General features: G+C 54.5%; 1 non-coding gene across 1 annotated transcript; it reads right to left on the reverse strand.

Annotated features, from left to right (window-relative positions):
- Positions 1-2,422: 2,422 nt before the first annotated feature.
- LOC127030555 (U6 spliceosomal RNA) lies at positions 2,423-2,531 on the reverse strand. The gene has a single exon (XR_007768416.1). It is a non-coding gene; the product is annotated as a U6 spliceosomal RNA (small nuclear RNA).
- Positions 2,532-20,208: the final 17,677 nt, after the last annotated feature.

Consider the following 20,208-nt stretch of genomic DNA (forward strand, 5'->3'; position numbering starts at 1 on the left):
ATAATGCTGGCTTTGCTGAAGTCCACAGCTTGTCACTTGCTGAAAACAAAGAAAGCAGCAAAGAATCCTGTGGCACCTTATAGACTAACAGACGTTTTGGAGTCTTTAAAACGTCTGTTAGTCTATAAGGTGCCACAGGATTCTTTGCTGCTTTTACAGATCCAGACTAACACGGCTACCCTCTGATACTTGAAAACAAAGAGTTTGTCCCCACCTCCCTTGGGCTTTGAGATGGAGAATCAATGCCTTCCTGTTTGTCCCAGTTCAAAAGAAATTAGAGCAGGATGTGAGTTTGTAACATGCCCTCAGGGAGGTGAGCTCCCTTTAAAATACAGAGCAGTCAGAAATGATTATAGCTCTGGCATTGATTTACACTGCTGGCAAGAGAAAAAGCCCAAGAGAAGGAAGATAAAAATAAACGTGTGTTGTGAAGAAGCAAAGCTTGTTAATAGGGATGCAGGCGACATAGTTACAGAGAGATACTCATAGCCAGTTCTTTTTGAGGATCGCTGGTCTCCACTTCCTCTGGCTGAGATTGTCAGCTCTTTGGTCTGTGTTTGTACAGTGCCTAGCACCCTGAGGGCCTGGCCCATGCCTGGGGCTCCTAGGCGCTATTGCAACACAAAATAAGAATTTCATATTCCTTCATTTGAAAATGTGGCTCCAGGCTAAACAGTGACTCTCGAGATGGTATTGTGGGGTGGCATATTACTTATCATGAAAGACCTGATCGAGAAGAATGATGATACATTGGGGAGGGTTCAGAGATTAGAAGGATTAGAAACCAAGCCTGATAGTGAGAGATTCATAGAGCTGAAATGCTTTAGCTTAACAAAAAGAACATTCAGAGGAGACTTGATCACAGTCTAAGTATCTACAAGGGGGACAAATATTTGACAATGTTCTTTTCAGTCTGTCAGAGAAAGGTCTAACACGATCCAATGGCTGGAAATAAGGCATAGATTTTGAAGTGAGAGTAATTAACCATTGAACAATTTACCAAGGGTTGTGGTGGATTCTTCATCACTGACCATTTTTAAATCAAGACTGGATGTTTTTCTAAGTGATCTGCTCTAGGAAGGATTGTGAGGCAGGTCTCTGGCCTGTGCTATACAGGAGGCCAGACTGGATGGTCACAGTGGTTCCTTCTGGCCTTGGAATCTATGTATCTCTGATCCCAGATCCATTGAGTCAGTGGAACAAATGGGAGGATTCCAAGGATTTGTAGACAAGGACTTTATTTTCTTATCCTGCCCCATTCCTGCAAACTTCTCTGTTTCAAGAACCTTGCTCTGGCTTATTGTTTCACTCTGTTAAAAGAGAGAGACTGGGAAGAGGGGGGTGGTGCTCAAAACCCTATATCGCCTGCAGTTTGGTTACCCATTAAATCAGAGGCGAGAGCAGTCTGTAACTACCACAGGGAGAGCAGCAGTGCTCATTCTGTTATTCTAGGCCAGATCTACATCGGAAACTTGCCAATATAATAATATCAGTGACTTTTTTAATGACACTCTGTGGTGGAGCAGACAAACCCCACATTGGGCAACACAGAGTTAATGAGTTAATGTGGGCACCACCCTGCTTCACCTTTGAAAGATGTCAGAATTGGAGGAAGGATCTTAAAAGGGAAAAACCCAACTCATTTGATGGCAGACCAGTGAGCAGAGCAGGTCTTGAGCCCTCAGTTCTTGGAACAAGGGCTGGCTAAAAGCAAACACTCAGCTGATTGCTGCCTGGTGACCCCTCCTGGAAGGAAAGGAGGAGCTGGTGTGGATCCTCTTGTGGTGGGACTGTACTTTTGCACCAGCCAGAGCCCAGCTGGGCCCACAGCTTTACAGAAGTCCTCTGAGGAAGAGGGCTTCACGACATCTTTGGGATGATTCATTTGGGTTTGTTCCTTTGCCAGCCCCTGGGAGAGGTGGATGGTCTGGGGCTCAGGCAGTGGGTTGAGTCTCTTAACTTCTGTTAGTCTGTAAGGTGCCACAGGACTCTTTGCTGCTTCTCTTAAGACTGGATTGGTATGGTGAAACACCTGGACACATCATGGCAGTGACATGCTCTGACGCTGGAGAAAGCCCTGGTTAGATGCAGCTGTACCAGTATAAAAGTGCTTTTGCTGATATAGCTTATTTCATTCCAGAAACTGGTGTGACGTTATTGACATAATCTGTAACTGTATAGATCACTGTTGTGACTACTGTATAATATTGTATAAAGATTGTCATGTAAGGGGTCTATGGAGAGGTTATGGTTTGCTGTCTATATGTGTGTATCATTTTTGTAGTTGAAGTTATGAATATTGGCTTCATATTGTCTGTATTTCAAACTTATGCTCTGCTTCTGGGTGACACCCCAGACAAGTTGGTGTCAGCTCTGCATAGCCTGCTTGATGGCCCATTGAGGACCATCAGCTATACAGCTGACCCATTGAGAACGCTTCACGAATATGCATGTCATCCTTGCGCAAGGGCCATGCTAATCTTCTCTGTATTGTTCCAATTTTAGTATATGTGCTGCCGAAGTGAGAGAAGGCAGATACGCCTTGTGACTCAGCAAAGTGTGCAGGGACTTGCCCATGTGACTCCAGACTCCATTTTGCTGTAAGTTTCCACCGTAAGAACAAAGAGGTGTTCTTACACCTGGAAAAGCCTATATAAGGCTGATGCCTCATCTCCATCTCGTCTTCAGTCCTGCTTCTTACCTCTGGAGGGACTTTGCTACAAACTGAAGCTCTGCACAAGGGACTGATGACCATCCCAGCGGGGGATGTTCTCCAGAGACTTGATTTGAACCTGCAGTTTGCTCCATCACTGCTACAAGCCTGAACCAAGAACTTTGCCATTACTGTATGTAATTGATTCCATTTAACCAATTCTAGCCCTCATCTCTATCTTTTTCCCTTTATGAATGAACCTTTAGATTTTAGATTCTAAAGGAATGGCAACAGTGTGATTTGTGGATAAGATCTGATTTCTATATTGACCTGGGTCTGGGGCTTGGTCCTTTGGGATCAAGAGAACCTTTTTTCTTTTACTGGGGTATTGGTTTTCATAACCATTTGTCCCCATAATGAGTGGCACTGGTGGTGATACAGGTAAACCAAGGGAATTGCTTGTGAGACTTGGGGTTAACCAGTGGGGTAAAACCAAAGTCCTCTCTGTCTGGCTGGTTTGGTTTGCCCTAGAGGTGGGAAAACCCCAGCCTTGGGCTGTAACTGCCCTGCTTTAAGCAATTTGTCCTGGACTGGCACTCACAGTTGGGTCCCGCAAGAACCAGCATCGTTACAACTGGTCAGAGCACATTTCACAAGCTCTACCAGCAGACCTTCTCTAGTGTAGACTAGACCCCAGACAAACTTTTGCAACAACCTCAGAAACCTTATATGAAGCCTGCCTGGAGCAAAACTTTCTACAAATGTGCCCTCTCCCATCCACCCCCCCGCCCCACTCCCATCCCAATCTGGCTGCTCCCACTGTAGTGATTGGTTTTGCCATTGACTTCAAGGGGTAACATTTTCAAAAGTACCTAAATGATCTAAGAGCCGAAGCCCCTTTTGAAAATTGCATTTAGGCACTTTGGAAAATTTTACCCAAAGCCCCAAAGAATGGAGTGATGCTGTTCCTCCCTCTATGCTAGTTATTGCTGCATTGTCCTGTCCTGTTCTGTCCTGTTCATAGCAGTGTTTTAAACAATCTGCCCCTTCCGCCTGGGAGAGCATTGCTTGAATTCAGTCATCTGTATTGTTGGCGCTCTGTACATACCAATACAGAATATGGCAGGCTCGTCCCCGGGAGTAGCTCTGCTCACCTCAATGGGGAGGACTCTTGTACCACAGAGTTTGGAGTTCCTGCTGCCAGATTAGGGAGCGATACCTCAGGGCAGCTGTCACTTGGGCTGTCAAGCCCAGGCCAATAGATAAGCCTTAGGATGTGGTGGTTGCAAAGCTGGTTTTATGCCAATGCACTGTCTGAGCAGTCCCACCTGCAGTGGAAAGTCTCACATGGCTCTCACGCCATATGAGTTTCGGTGTGTTCTAAGATCAAGCATGTGAACTTGGTACACAGCCCTGCATCAGCTTCACAGTGCCTTCTTTTGTCAAAGGCAACGTGGCTTCAAATACCAGAGCAATAACGTCATCACCAGATATGCCCCAGAAGATGTGTTTTATCTGTAAACAGGCAAGCTGGAAGTGCCTGTGTAAACATGCCCAGGAGCATCTGGAATCCCTTCCAGGCACTTCTCTAACTCAACCACGTTTTCACTGATTGCAGTTTTGTGTCTGCAGTAGGGCTAGTAGAAACATTTGTGTATGACTCAGAGATGTAAATGAGTGTGGTTAACCTGACTGGCTTCAAATCCTACTACTGCACTGAACAACTGGCTCATTCCTGTAGCCCCTACTCAGGCGAGTGTGCCTGTTGATTCCAATGAGACTGCTCGTTGAAGAAAAGGAGGTTGCAAGAAACACCTGGGCTGAGCTGACCATGCAGATTTCATGCACACTTTACTAGTTTTTGATCCTGTTGAGTTAGCTATAAAGGGCTCCCCCCCCCATCCCCTACACTGTGTATAATAATTTCCTGTCTGATATGTATACGTTGGGTAAAATGCCCACAATCTCTTCAATAACTAGCCCTTGTCATTTCAGTCTTTAGCTATTGTGTTGTTATTGTGTAATATGTCAATTCTCTGAAAAAGTATTTGGAGGCAGCACTGAAGGGTCTGAGCAGCAGCAGATGTTGGGGCTTTTCAGGCTAGTTCCTATTGGAGGAGAAACCAATTATACGGAATCTGGGTATGTTCATAGTGTGACCTGTTGATTTATTTTACACCATAGACACCAGTCACTGAACAGAGGTGGTCATGAGCAACTAGAGGCAGATTATGGTTTTGTCGGACCCTGGGTCAGAGCAAGTGGGGACCCTTCCCCACCCCTTCTGCCTGCAGTCCCGTCCCTTCTGCCCCTCCCTGGCACTCGAGGTGAAGGGGCTTCCCCTGGTCACCCAGCACTGCTGCTGGGAAGCACTGGGCTGGCCGAGTGGATCAACTGGCCCAATGGCTAATCCACCACTGCAAGCGGCACGTAGGCAAACCCCTCCTGAAATTTCAACAGAAATACCAATGCCTGATTTCCTGGAAGCAATTCTGCCCCCAGAACTGACTCTAGTTAGGGCGATCATGACAGAGAACAAACTCTTCTGCTGTTTGCAACAGCTCCCCAAAGAGACGACATCAAAAACTACCAAAACAACAGTATTACTTCAAAGCATGGTCACTGCTCTCATGCTCAGTGAAAGAGCTTGTAAGACTGTGTGCAACAGGGCCTTCTGGGGACTCCCACCTGCACAACTTATGTTAATAGAGCAGGCAGAGACATTCTGCACAAGGGTGGATTTCATTCTGAATGCATACCAGCTGCAGCCTCCAATACTCCTTATATCTGCCCCTCTATCCATGGAAGGGTGAGAGGAGCCAGTGTGGCTCTTCTTGGCAGCCTTCTCTTGTATCAGGAAACATGGTTACCTGCCCCCCCATTCCCCTCTCTTCCTTCTCACAGGTCAGCCAGCAAGTCAAGTGAAAAGACCCACAGCATGACTTGAATCTAATGGCTGCTCTCTACATCATGGAGGAGCATAGTGTGGGCAATCTGCAGTCACCAATTCATTGCTTGTGGTCAGATCTGAGAGCCACTGCTACCCGGAGATCACAGGCTTATGGATATAATCCTGTCCAGTCAAATGCTGTCCCAATGTACCAGAGATTGCCTTTTACCCAATAAGGTGGAGCAGGTTTTACAAACATACACCTAAAATCATAATGTGATTCCTAGATTTGGTGGACCAATGGTGGCCAGTGGAGCAGGTCTCAGCTGTGTGTAACACTGTAGGAGAGAGACTGAACATTAACAATGATACTCAATTAACTTTTCGGAAGCAATCAACAGAGTCCGGGACCATGTTATCTCACATAGCCTGCTACAAATCAGGAATGTAGCAGTAAACAGAGCTACTCTATTGCAAAACTGGTGTAACTATGATCAGAATCAGGACCCTCTCCTTTGCTTTTAAACTGGGAGTTCTTCTTCTTTGTATCAGAATAGTACTCAGAGGCCCAAACTGAGATCAGGGCACCATTGTGCAAGGTGCTGTACAAACACATAGTAAGACACCCCCACCCCACCCCACCCCACAGAGACTTATAGTTTAAATAGAGAAGACAAGAAGACAAATGAAGAGTGGTACTGGAAATCAGCAAGGGGATGTGACAAAGTAATTGAATGGCCAAGCCAGGAATAAGCCCAAGCTCCTCTGACTCCCACGCAGTGCCTCATCTACTAGGTAATGCTGCCGTCACACAGTATGTTCTGCCCTGTATTAATTTAACTGGTATTGAAGAAAACGTTAGGGTAAAGTGGGTTATTTTTGAGTGTGCAGCAAGGAGAGTGAAATCTATTTATATTGGTAACAGGAAATGAATCATTCATTAGTTGGTGATGATGTAACAGAAATCTAAACAGGGGAGCAATGGGAGCAATGTGTTGTTTATGGGGAGGGGTGTTGATTTTTTTTCCCTCAGAGATGCTCTTGCTAATTAACTTTTCATGACATGAATTTGTTTGCTTTAATGTATCCAGTTAGAAGAGTTTTCTGATACATTATTTAAGGCCTGAAAATAAATATTGGATGCTGAGGCTGTGCACATGAAAGCTCAGAACAGCTCGTCTTCTCACTCAATTATTGATGGCGCTTTCTGCTGACTTTGAGATGCTCCCAGATGCATGGGGGAAGATTCTTGGGTCGTTGATGTGCCAATTCCACTGCCCATAGGCTACAGATCTCCTCATCCCAACGTGTAGTTGGGGCTTTTAGCATAGTGCTGTGTCCAGCACTTGGGGAGGCAGAGAATTTCCTTAGGATGATAATAAGTGCTTAACCACCATCAAAAACCTGCCCACTGCAAAATTTGTATCTGAAAGCACTGAAGATGATACTATAGTTTAGTTACTGCGCTGTTTTAATTGACAGTGCAAGCTGTTTTCTAACCTAAGCAAAAAGGCAGAGTGCTGGCTACAGGCTATAAGGGAGCAGAACAGTGAAGGAATTATAACATATGGGCTACATTAATGCATGCATGCTATTAGAAAAGCTCTCTCCGTTATTTGTTTACTAGGCAGCTATTGATTCAGTGGGGATCAATTTATTGTGTCTAGTCTAGATGCGATAAATCGATCCCTGAGTGCTCTCCCGTCGACTCCTGTACTCCAGCTCAGCGAGAGGCACAGGTGGCAGTCGACTCACTGTAGTGAAGACACCACAGTAAGTAAATCTAAGTACATCGACTTCAGCCATGTTATTCATGTTGCTGAAGTTGCTTAACTTAGATCGATCCCCCCCTCCAGTGTAGACCAAGCCTAGATAATCTCATCCTTTTCACGAGGCCTGTGTCCAAAGCAATTGGTTCAGTGGATTGTTCTGATTTAAATAAAAAATAATTCCCAGCCACAGTGTTCACACAGGAATTAATTTGGGGCTGTTCTCTTGCCTGCCTTATACACAGGGCTTAATTTGTAGTGAAAGAGATGCCGGGGCTCAAGCAATTAGGTGCTGAGTCTCAAGAAATTGTTTTACTTTCATAACTGATGTGGCAATCCCAGAGGTCCTGGGGCTATGAACTGCCAAGCCTAGAGGTACTGGAACTTAGCATTGGCAAGCCCTGGCACAAATTAAGCACAGGTTATACAGGAGGTCTGGATAGAATCATAGAATATCAGGGTTGGAAGGGACCTCAGGAGGTCATCTAGTCCAACCCCCTGCTCAAAGCAGGACCAATCCCCAGACAGATTTTTGCCCCAGATCCCTAAATGGCCCCCTCAGGGATTGAGCTCATAACCCTGGGTTTAACAGGCCAATGCTCAAACCGCTGATGATTACAGTGGTCCCTTCTTGCGTGGGATCTATGAATGAACAAGTGTACATGCCAGAGTGAAAGTGAGTTGGATCCCAATACTATAGGATTAGCTTCTTAGCCAGTATAAATTGTCTCAATGCCATTGGAATCCATGATGGTGAGCCCCATATGGGGAAAGTCATAGAATATGAGGGTTGGAAGGGACCTCAGGAGGTATCTAGTCCAACCCCCTGACAGATTTTTTGCCCCAGTTCCCTAAATGGCCCCCTCAAGGATTAAGCTCACAACCCTGGGTTTAGCAGGCCAATACTCAAACCACTGAGCTATCCCATGCCTTCCACACCTAAGGGTTAGGCTGTTTGTCTATCAGTTTGAATAAATGCATACACATAGCTCGGTCAGTTATTGGGCTTTGTATGCATGAAATTGCAAGACTGCCCATTTAGAAACTTTAGCACTATGGATTTATCACTCTTTAAATCTGCCTTATTTGCTAGATGATGAAGTTGAGATATAAAGCAGACAATGGCTTATGGACACAGAAATCAATTTAACAACCCAAATGACACCGAAAGGGGCACCATCCAAAAGTACAGGCCCAAAATGTGACCTTGTCTTACTGTTGATGATGGGTGAAGTCTTTTGAATTCTAAGGGTAACATCCTGGCCCTATTGAAGTTAATAGGAGTTATGCCATTGACTTCATGGGACCCAGAGTTTCACCCTAAGGGCTTCATTCGCTACTGTGCTATTCCATTCTTATGTCAGTGTCATTCTATTAAAGTCACTGGAAGTGTACCAGGATAAAACTGGCACAATGCAATAGTGAACCAGTGCCTGAATAGCCGTCCTTTCTTTTTATAACTCAGACTATTGTATCATGAAGAAACCAATGACCATACTTATCATTGTTTTTGTGAAACCAAAACCTTTGATTTTGTGCTGCTTCTGTTTTTTTTGTAGCTGCATTTACCTACATTAACAACTTTGTGTTGATTTCTGCTTATTTACACTGGTCTAAATCAGGAACAACTCTGTTCATTTCAGTGGAATTACCTTTGAAGTAGATTAGTATGACAGCTTAGAATTTTTCCTAGTGTTATCAGATGTATGCAGACAGCACAGAAGGCAAATAATCCTGTTCTCCTTGAAACCAAGGGAGATCTCAGTGTTTGGACAAAATTGTTAAGGAGCAAACATTTTATTATTAAGCTTTCAGGAAGGCATTGCAAAGAATGGGCAGTCAGAAATAAATCTATTAAAAAAAAAAAAGCTTTTTACCCTCCCCATAACTTGTCAATCGGAAAATAAAATCAAATTTTGACTTGGCACAAGCGTTCATTAAAAATATTCTTTCCACTTAGTTTCTTTCCTGAGCAGTCAACCAAACTGCTTGATTTACTGTGACCTTGAAACACAATGAAGCATTGCAAAGCAAACCCACTGATACAGAAAGGCAGTGTGTTTTAATATGCAATACGAACTATTCTGATCCCAGGAAGAAATAGCAAAGTGGTTATCTCTAATGTTTAAATCTCATCCAAGCAGAGCTTTTACAAGGCGCCCTTTGTTAAGGATGTCATAGAAAACACAATTTGTGGAAGTTTACATCTCTGCTGTGTGGAATAGCACCTGGGATTACTATGGCAGCACCAAAGGCACGTCTGACATTTCACATCGTTTTAAAGTGATATACTTTAATTACAGTGCACTCTACCCTTCTGAGTTTGACACAGTCACTGACACAAGGCTATTGTGTTTTGGTGCCTAGCTTCTGCATGCCTGTCATTATGCTTCTTGGAATTGCAGGAGCTCTCTGGAATAATCAGAAAGAGTACCCAGGTGCTGTTACTGAGTGCATGTGGCATAGTATATTTCACGTGCAATAAACAGTGTGCAAACACTTAATGATCTAATGCCCAGTCCTCACACTGGAAAAACACAACACTTCTTGGAAGTAGGGTTGCCAACTTTCTACTTGCACAAAACTGAACACCCTTGCCCCGCTCCTGCCCCTCCTTTGAGGCGCCGCCCCTTTTTTGAGCCCCCCCCACTCATTCCACCCCCCCCCCCAGTTGCTTGCTCTCCCCACCCTCACTCACTCGCTCATTTTCACTGGGCTGGGGCAGGGGGTTGGGGTGCGGGAGGGGGTGAGGACTCCAGGGTGGGGCCAGAAATGGTATGGGAGGGGGCTCCGTGCTGGGGCAGAAGGTTAGGGAGTTGGGGGTACAGGCTCCAACTGGGGGTGTGGGCTCTGGTGTGGGGCTGAGGATGAGGGATTAGGGGTGTAGGAGGGGGCTTGGGGCTGGGGCTGAGGGCTTCGGAGTGCGGGAAGGGGATCAGGGCTAGGGCTGGGACAGGGGGTTGGATATAGGAGGGGATCAGGAGTGCAGGCTCCAGGTGGTGCTTACTTCAGGCAGCTCCCAGAAGCAGCGGCATGTCCCCGCTCTGGCTCCTATGTGGAGGCATGGCCAGGTGGCCCTGCACGCTGCCCTGTCCGCAGGCGCCGCCCCCGCAGCTCCCACTGGCCACAGTTCTTGCCAGTGGGAGCTGTGGAGCTGGCACTTCTGGCGGGGGCAACGCACAGAGCCCCCTGGCTGCCCCTATGGCTAGAAGCCAGAGAAGGGACACATCACTGCACCTGGGAGCCGCGCTGAGCCACAGGAAGCAGGAGCCTGCCTTAGCTCCGCTGCACCGCTGACTGGACTTTTAATGGCCTGGTCAGCAGTGCTGACCAGAGTTGCCAGGGTCCCTTTTCGACAAGGCATTCTAGTCAAAAAACGGACACCGACAACCCTACTTGGAAGGCCGACCTGCAGCCAGACCAGGGGTGCTCACTCAGCGGCCATGACTCACCCCTCCAGCAGTGCTGCCACCCCAGCAGGAACCCTCCTGCTGCTTCGCGATGTAACAGATTCCCTAGGCTCCCAGCCTGCTCTAGATCCGGTTCCCATTCCTGCCCCAGCCTTGCCTGAGCCCTGTTCCAGCCTGCCTTAGTCTTTTCTTTGCCCTACTCTGACCTTGCTCCAGCCCTGCATCTGCCTTCTGACCCCCAGGCCCTCAGAATGCAGCTTAGTTCTTTGGCCTGCATCTGGACTCCAGCTACGATACTGACTAGGCTTGCTTATGCACTCTGACCTTGGTTCTGACCCATGGCCTGTCTCTGGATCCTGGTTCCAGCACTGCCCTTGGCCTGGTCCCAACCCTATGTCCGGCTCTGACCTGCACTCCAACCACCAGGCCTGACTACCTGGAACCAGTGCCTGACACCTCTGCGCCGGGCTCCAATGTAAGGAAAGGAACAATACGCTCCTGTGCACGATCTGTGAACTGAGCGCCGCCCACATGAGAAGCCCAAATCAGCTGCCGCTCTCAGGAGATCATGCAAGTATTCCAAACATGAGCCTGTGGAGTTGCCTGGCTCCTCAGGAGCTGCTCCTCCTCTGTGGGTTCAGATTAATATACACGCAGTATAAACACGTCTCAGGCCCCAGCTCCTAGAGTGTATGTGATAACATCAGAAGCTCGGCTGTCATGTTTCTAACCTTCATGGTGGAGGAAAACAAGCTTGAAAATGTGACCCACGTGTAACTGATATGGCAATATCTGCCTGAGTCTGCAGGCAGGCTCCAGGAGCAGTCCTGATAGGCAGCGTGGGAGCCACCTGGTCCCCAACCACCAGCTAAGAAGGTCAGACCCCCACAGCTCAGGTCTGGATGAAATGGGCAGGGCTTCGATCCTCTGGTGGGCTCTGAAGGAATGATTCTCCCTTAGTGGTACTCAGGTGTCCCTACCCTTCTAGGCAATGGGTTTAGGCCTCTTAGCTCAAGTGGTGGAGGCTTATGCTTTGGAGCTAAAAGTTCTGGGTTCATTCCCTGCTAACAACCCAACTGGAGGGCGGCTGCACAAACCACACAGCTTGTATTTTGAGTGCTCAGTGTGTGCGACCACATCGGAACACGAAAACATTGTGAAAAGATACTCGCTTCAATTCAAGCACTCAGTTCAGCGGCGGTCACTCCCGCTAGTGGAAATAGGCCAAATCTGTCCAGAAAAAAAAATGTTACAAATGATTCACTCGTTTTTAGCTGGGACCGAATCACTGGTGACCCTTGGATTTGATTCAGCTTCTTCATATGATGAATGACTTCAGTTGCTTTTTTTCTTTTATTCTTGAAACAAGCATGAGGTTAGACCTGGAGGAGTGTCTTCCTGAGAGCTTATCTGGGGGAATTATCACTGCAATCCTTTGGAATGTTCTGTGTCTTATCTTGTCAAAGCACCACATTCTGTTGCCATGGCGGCTGCAGGGGAGGGGATCAAAGCTCTTCCAAAGAGGCTTGACATTAGCTCCTGGCCACAAAGGGCCAGCCTGCAGGAATTCACAGCACTGGCTTGAATATCCCTGCCCGGCATCTGAATGGCCTGTTTCATTGCCACCAGTGGCAGCTGGGCTCAGTGCAGGCCTTAGTGGATGAAATTCTCTGGCCTGTGTTACATAGGAGGTTTGACCTCCAGCTAGTCGGGCAGCTTTTGACAATAGATTTTTCATCAGAAATTGATGATTCATTGAAAGCTTTCACAGCAACGTAGCGATTCAGTACTTTCTTCAGTAAGGTTTCTCAGGTCCAGGATGGAATTTCTGGCCCAAACCAGCAAGTAGGGCGCATCGCAGAATAGCCAGTGGGTTAAGGCAGCGGTTCTCAAACTTCAGCAACCCGAGGATGCCCATTTTGATTTTAAAATTTTCATGGACCCCCAAGGTGGCTTCTAATTTTCCCAGGGATGCTCAACCCCCGCTCAGCTCCAGGCCCCACCCCCCCTCCACCCGTTCCCCCAAGGTCCCACCTCCACTTCCACATCTTCCCGCCCCCACTCCACCTCTACCCCTTCTCAACCCCACCTCTTTTTGCCCCCTCCCCCAGCATTTCCCATCCCTGCTCCTCCCGCTCCCTCCCAGTGCCTCCTGCATGCCACTGAACAGCTGTTCCCTGGCATGCAGGAGGCACTGGGAGAGAGGGGGAGGAGCTGATCAGCCCCGGACATGACTTGTGGAACTGCTGGAGTACCCTCGTAGACCCCAGTTTGGGAACCACTGTGGTAAAGCATGCGCTGGGGATGTGAGAGATCCATATTCAAGTCCCTGCTCTGGCTGATTGGGAATTGGGGCTTGAACCGGGGTCTCCCAGTGAGCTGATGTGGGGTGGGTCTCTCTTTTTCTCAAGATAGTTTTGGAAAGGGCTCCTTTTCAGCCTGATGTTGAACTGAGACAAATGTTGAAACAAGGACATTTCCCCAAAATAGAATTCTTGTTTTCCAGCCAGACTCAATGATCATCTGGGCCCTTCCCGGCCTTAAAATATATGAACTAACACTGTAAGCCCAAATGATCCCCAACAAAATGAGAGGGAATTCTGTTGTATGGCTGCATTTCAGCTCAATTGGCTGCAGGAACCTGTCATTCATTTGGGATGACTGACCCTTAGCACTCACACGGCCAGGTTGCAACACTCTCTCTGTAACCATTCTATGGAGGTACACAGCTAACGTTTGCCATACTAATACTGGCCTCCCAGCAGCAGGCAGCAATGTTAAGCTGACATGTTCTTCAATACTCACTCAGCCGCCCCCCAATTAATAGAAACTGTCAGATAGTCTTGCTCAATTTATTTTTTAAAAATAATCATTACATGGCATTTTGAACTTGAATTTTCCCAGTATAAGACCTGATGTTGCCGGTGCTGCATGCATACTGAGCACCCTCGACTGCCTTTAGTCACTGGGAGTGGTAGGTATTCAGCACTCTGCAGGACTGGGCACATGCAAAGCTATTGCTGGGTTTTAAAATGTCTTGCAGATTTCAGGGGAGAGTTCAAATTGAGAGCCCTGACCACATCTTGTGCTCATTAAATATTCCATGAGTTTTTCCCGAAGAATAGGTATGTCTGGTTGAAATCCAGCTCAGGTAATTACATCCTGCCCACCTAGAATTCTTCCTGTGCTTCAGTTGGATCAGTCTGTATCTGAAAGGGGAAAACTTGCAACAACCCTGAAAGACACTATTGCAGAGCAAACGTTTGATCTCGGGCTGAAACTATTCCAGAAGAGTTACTGTCTTCGGAGATGCTCGTTCAGTTCTCAGATGCTCTCAGATTATGGGACGTGTAGTGAGGTGGTGTGGCTCCCCTCCCCCTCAGGGAGGGTCGAGCCCCGCCGGACACCTAAGGAGGCGGGGCTACAGGGCAGTGAGCCCGCCCCTCAAAGGGTCAGCCAGCGACCCGGAAGGATAAAAGCCGGCCATCAGAGATCAGCTGGAGCCCAGCCGCCGTCGGGAGCAGACCTGCTAGAGGGAGCTCGTGACTGGGAAGCCGCTGGGGCCCAGGGCAGTTGCCCTGACTGGCCGGAGCTTCCCCGCACCCGTTACTGGGAGGAGCCGCCGGAGATTCCCCCCCCCATCACTGGGAGGAACCCCCGGAGCTTCCCCGCGCCCGCTACGAGGAGGAGCTGCTGGAGCCGCCCCATCCCTGCTGTTACCCCCAGGAACCCCCGGAGCTTCCCTGTGCCCGCTACGAGGAGGAGCTGCCGGAGCCGCCCCATCCCTGCTATTACCCCCAGGAACCCCAGGAGCTTCCCCGCGCCCGCTATGAGGAGGAGCTGCCAGAGCCGCCTCATCCCTGCTGTTACCCCCAGGAACCCCCAGAGCTTTCCCGCTCCCGCTACGAGGAGGAGCTGCCGGAGCCGCCCCGTCCCTGCTATTATCCCCAGGAACCCCCGGAGCTTCCCCGCGCCCTCTACGAGGAGGAGCTGCCGGAGCCGCCTCATCCCTGCTGTTACCCCCAGGAACCCCCGGAGCTTCCCTGTGCCCGCTACGAGGAGGAGCTGCCGGAGCCGCCCCGTCCCTGCCATTACCCCGAGGAACCCCCGGAGCTTCCCCGCGCCCGCTACGAGGAGGAGCTGCCGGAGCCGCCCCATCCCTGCTGTTACCCCGAGGAACCCCCAGAGCTTCCCCGCGCCCGCTACGAGGAGGAGCTGCCAGAGCCGCCCCATCCCTGCTGTTACCCCCAGGAACCCCCGGAGCTTCCCCGCCCCCCCTACGAGGAGGAGCTGCCGGAGCCGTCCCGTCCCTGCTGTTACCCCCAGGAACCCCCGGAGCTTCCCCGCGCCCGCTACGAGGAGGAGCTGCCGGAGCCGCCCCGTCCCTGCTATTACCCCCAGGAACCCCCGGAGCTTCCCCGCGCCCGCTACGAGGAGGAGCTGCCGGAGCCGCCCCGTCCCTGCCATTACCCCCAGGAACCCCCGGAGCTTCCCTGTGCCCGCTACGAGGAGGAGCTGCCGGAGCCGCCCCGTCCCTGCCATTACCCCGAGGAACCCCCGGAGCTTCCCCGCGCCCGCTACGAGGAGGAGCTGCCGGAGCCGCCCCATCCCTGCTGTTACCCCGAGGAACCCCCAGAGCTTCCCCGCGCCCGCTACGAGGAGGAGCTGCCAGAGCCGCCCCATCCCTGCTGTTACCCCCAGGAACCCCCGGAGCTTCCCCGCCCCCCCTACGAGGAGGAGCTGCCGGAGCCGTCCCGTCCCTGCTGTTACCCCCAGGAACCCCCGGAGCTTCCCCGCGCCCGCTACGAGGAGGAGCTGCCGGAGCCGCCCCGTCCCTGCTATTACCCCCAGGAACCCCCGGAGCTTCCCCGCGCCCGCTACGAGGAGGAGCTGTCGGAGCCGCCCAGTCCCTGCTGTTACCCCCAGGAACCCCCGGAGCTTCCCCGCGCCCGCTACGAGGAGGAGCTGCCAGAGCCGCCTCATCCCTGCTGTTACCCCCAGGAGCCCCCGGAGCTTCCCTGTGCCCGCTACGAGGAGGAGCTGCCGGAGCCGCCCCATCCCTGCTGTTACCCCCAGGAACCCCCGGAGCTTCCCCGCGCCCGCTACGAGGAGGAGCTGCCGGAGCCGCCCCATCCCTGCTGTTACCCCCAGGAACCCCCGGAGCTTCCCCGCGCCCGCTACGAGGAGGAGCTGCCGGAGCCGCCCCGTCCCTGCTATTACCCCGAGGAACCCCCGGAGCTTCCCCGCGCCCGCTACGAGGAGGAGCTGCCAGAGCCGCCCCATCCCTGCTGTTACCCCCAGGAACCCGCGGAGCTTCCCCGCGCCCGCTACGAGGAGGAGCTGCCGGAGCCGCCCCGTCCCTGCTGTTACCCCGAGGAACCCCCGGAGCTTCCCCGCGCCCGCTACGAGGAGGAGCTGCCAGAGCCGCCCCATCCCTGCTGTTACCCCCAGGAACCCCCGGAGCTTCCCCGCCCCCCCTACGAGGAGGAGCTGCCGGAGCCGTCCCGTCCCTGCTGTTACCCCCAGGAACCCCCGGAGCTTCCCCGCGCCCGCTACGAGGAGGAGCTGCCGGAGCCGCCCCGTCCCTGCTATTACCCCCAGGAACCCCCGGAGCTTCCCCGCGCCCGCTACGAGGAGGAGCTGCCGGAGCCGCCCCGTCCCTGCCATTACCCCCAGGAACCCCCGGAGCTTCCCTGTGCCCGCTACGACGAGGAGCTGCCGGAGCCGCCCCGTCCCTGCCATTACCCCGAGGAACCCCCGGAGCTTCCCCGCGCCCGCTACGAGGAGGAGCTGCCGGAGCCGCCCCATCCCTGCTGTTACCCCGAGGAACCCCCAGAGCTTCCCCGCGCCCGCTACGAGGAGGAGCTGCCAGAGCCGCCCCATCCCTGCTGTTACCCCCAGGAACCCCCGGAGCTTCCCCGCCCCCCCTACGAGGAGGAGCTGCCGGAGCCGTCCCGTCCCTGCTGTTACCCCCAGGAACCCCCGGAGCTTCCCCGCGCCCGCTACGAGGAGGAGCTGCCGGAGCCGCCCCGTCCCTGCTATTACCCCCAGGAACCCCCGGAGCTTCCCCGCGCCCGCTACGAGGAGGAGCTGCCGGAGCCGCCCCGTCCCTGCTATTACCCCCAGGAACCCCCGGAGCTTCCCCGCGCCCGCTACGAGGAGGAGCTGTCGGAGCCGCCCAGTCCCTGCTGTTACCCCCAGGAACCCCCGGAGCTTCCCCGCGCCCGCTACGAGGAGGAGCTGCCAGAGCCGCCTCATCCCTGCTGTTACCCCCAGGAGCCCCCGGAGCTTCCCTGTGCCCGCTACGAGGAGGAGCTGCCGGAGCCGCCCCATCCCTGCTGTTACCCCCAGGAACCCCCGGAGCTTCCCCGCGCCCGCTACGAGGAGGAGCTGCCGGAGCCGCCCCATCCCTGCTGTTACCCCCAGGAACCCCCGGAGCTTCCCCGCGCCCGCTACGAGGAGGAGCTGCCGGAGCCGCCCCGTCCCTGCTATTACCCCGAGGAACCCCCGGAGCTTCCCCGCGCCCGCTACGAGGAGGAGCTGCCAGAGCCGCCCCATCCCTGCTGTTACCCCCAGGAACCCGCGGAGCTTCCCCGCGCCCGCTACGAGGAGGAGCTGCCGGAGCCGCCCCGTCCCTGCTGTTACCCCGAGGAACCCCCGGAGCTTCCCCGCGCCCGCTACGAGGAGGAGCTGCCGGAGCCGCCCCGTCCCTGCTGTTACCCCCAGGAACCCCCGGAGCTTCCCCGCGCCCGCTACGAGGAGGAGCTGCCAGAGCCGCCTCATCCCTGCTGTTACCCCCAGGAACCCCCGGAGCTTCCCCGCTCCCGCTACGAGGAGGAGCTGCCGGAGCCGCCCCGTCCCTGCTATTATCCCCAGGAACCCCCGGAGCTTCCCCGCGCCCGCTACGAGGAGGAGCTGCCGGAGCCGCCCCGTCCCTGCTGTTACCCCGAGGAACCCCCGGAGCTTCCCCGCACCCACTACGAGGAGGAGCTGCCGGAGCCGCCCCATCCCTGCTATTACCCCCAGGAACCCCAGGAGCTTCCCCGCGCCCGCTACGAGGAGGAGCTGCCAGAGCCGCCTCATCCCTGCTGTTACCCCCAGGAACCCCCGGAGCTTCCCCGCTCCCGCTACGAGGAGGAGCTGCCGGAGCCGCCCCGTCCCTGCTATTATCCCCAGGAACCCCCGGAGCTTCCCCGCGCCCGCTACGAGGAGGAGCTGCCGGAGCCGCCTCATCCCTGCTGTTACCCCCAGGAACCCCCGGAGCTTCCCTGTGCCCGCTACGAGGAGGAGCTGCCAGAGCTGCCCCATCCCTGCTATTACCCCCAGGAACCCCCGGAGCTTCCCCGCTCCCGCTACGAGGAGGAGCTGCCAGAGCCGCCCCATCCCTGCTGTTACCCCCAGGAACCCCCGGAGCTTCCCCGCGCCCGCTACGAGGAGGAGCTGCCAGAGCCGCCCCGTCCCTGCCATTACCCCCAGGAACCCCCGGAGCTTCCCTGTGCCCGCTACGAGGAGGAGCTGCCGGAGCCGTCCCGTCCCTGCTGTTACCCCCAGGAACCCCCGGAGCTTCCCCGCGCCCGCTACGAGGAGGAGCTGCCGGAGCCGCCCCGTCCCTGCTATTACCCCCAGGAACCCCCGGAGCTTCCCCGCGCCCGCTACGAGGAGGAGCTGCCGGAGCCGCCCCGTCCCTGCTGTTACCCCCAGGAACCCCCGGAGCTTCCCCGCGCCTGCTACGAGGAGGAGCTGCCGGAGCCGCCCAGTCCCTGCTATTATCCCCAGGAACCCCCAGAGCTTCCCCGCGCCCGCTACGAGGAGGAGCTGCCGGAGCCGCCCCATCCCTGCTATTACCCCCAGGAACCCCCGGAGCTTCCCCGCGCCCGCTACGAGGAGGAGCTGCCAGAGCCGCCCCATCTCTGCTGTTACCCCCAGAAACCCCCGGAGCTTCCCCGCGCCCGCTACGAGGAGGAGCTGCCAGAGCCGCCCCATCCCTGCTGTTACCCCGAGGAACCCCCGGAGCTTCCCCGCGCCCGCTACGAAGAGGAGCTGCCAGAGCCGCCCCATCCCTGCTATTACCCCCAGGAACCCCCGGAGCTTCCCCGCACCCGCTACGAGGAGGAGCTGCCGGAGCCGCCCCATCCCTGCTGTTACCCCCAGGAACCCCCGGAGCTTCCCCGCGCCCGCTACGAGGAGGAGCTGCCAGAGCCGCCCCATCCCTGCTGTTACCCCGAGGAACCCCCGGAGCTTCCCCGCGCCCGCTACGAGGAGGAGCTGCCGGAGCCGCCCCGTCCCTGCTATTACCCCCAGGAACCCCCGGAGCTTCCCCGCGCCCGCTACGAGGAGGAGCTGCCAGAGCCGCCCCATCCCTGCTGTTACCCCCAGGAACCCCCGGAGCTTCCCCGCGCCCGCTACGAGGAGGAGCTGCCAGAGCCGTCCCGTCCCTGCTGTTACCCCCAGGAACCCCAGGAGCTTCCCCGCGCCCGCTACGAGGAGGAGCTGCCGGAGCCGCCCCATCCCTGCTGTTACCCCGAGGAACCCCCGGAGCTTCCCCGTGCCCGCTACGAGGAGGAGCTGCCAGAGCCGCCCCATCCCTGCTGTTACCCGAGGAACCCCCGGAGCTTCCCCGCGCCCGCTACGAGGAGGAGCTGCCGGAGCCGCCCCATCCCTGCTGTTACCCCCAGGAACCCCCGGAGCTTCCCCGCGCCCGCTACGAGGAGGAGCTGCCAGAGCCGCCCCGTCTCTGCTGTTACCCCGAGGAACCCCCGGAGCTTCCCCGCACCCGCTACGAGGAGGAGCTGCCAGAGCCGCCCCATCCCTGCTGTTACCCCCAGGAACCCCCGGAGCTTCCCCGCGCCCGCTACGAGGAGGAGCTGCCGGAGCCGTCCCGTCCCTGCTGTTACCCCCAGGAACCCCCGGAGCTTCCCCGCTCCCGCTACGAGGAGGAGCTGCCAGAGCCGCCCCATCTCTGCTGTTACCCCCAGGAACCCCCGGAGCTTCCCCACGCCCGCTACGAGGAGGAGCTGCCGGAGCCGCCCCATCCCTGCTATTACCCCCAGGACCCCCGGAGCTTCCCCGCTCCCGCTACGAGGAGGAGCTGCCAGAGCCGCCCCATCTCTGCTGTTACCCCCAGGAACCCCCGGAGCTTCCCCACGCCCGCTATGAGGAGGAGCTGCCGGAGCCGCCTCATCCCTGCTGTTACCCCCAGGAACCCCCGGAGCTTCCCCGCGCCCGCTACGAGGAGGAGCTGCCGGAGCCGCCCCGTCCCTGCTATTACCCCCAGGAACCCCAGGAGCTTCCCCGCGCCCGCTACGAGGAGGAGCTGCCGGAGCCGCCCCATCCCTGCTATTACCCCCAGGACCCCCGGAGCTTCCCCGCTCCCGCTACGAGGAGGAGCTGCCAGAGCCGTCCCGTCCCTGCTGTTACCCCCAGGAACCCCAGGAGCTTCCCCGCGCCCGCTACGAGGAGGAGCTGCCGGAGCCGCCCCATCCCTGC

The sequence above is a fragment of the Gopherus flavomarginatus genome, chromosome 10, assembly GCF_025201925.1.
Source record: "Gopherus flavomarginatus isolate rGopFla2 chromosome 10, rGopFla2.mat.asm, whole genome shotgun sequence".
NCBI classification, from domain to species: domain Eukaryota; kingdom Metazoa; phylum Chordata; order Testudines; family Testudinidae; genus Gopherus; species Gopherus flavomarginatus.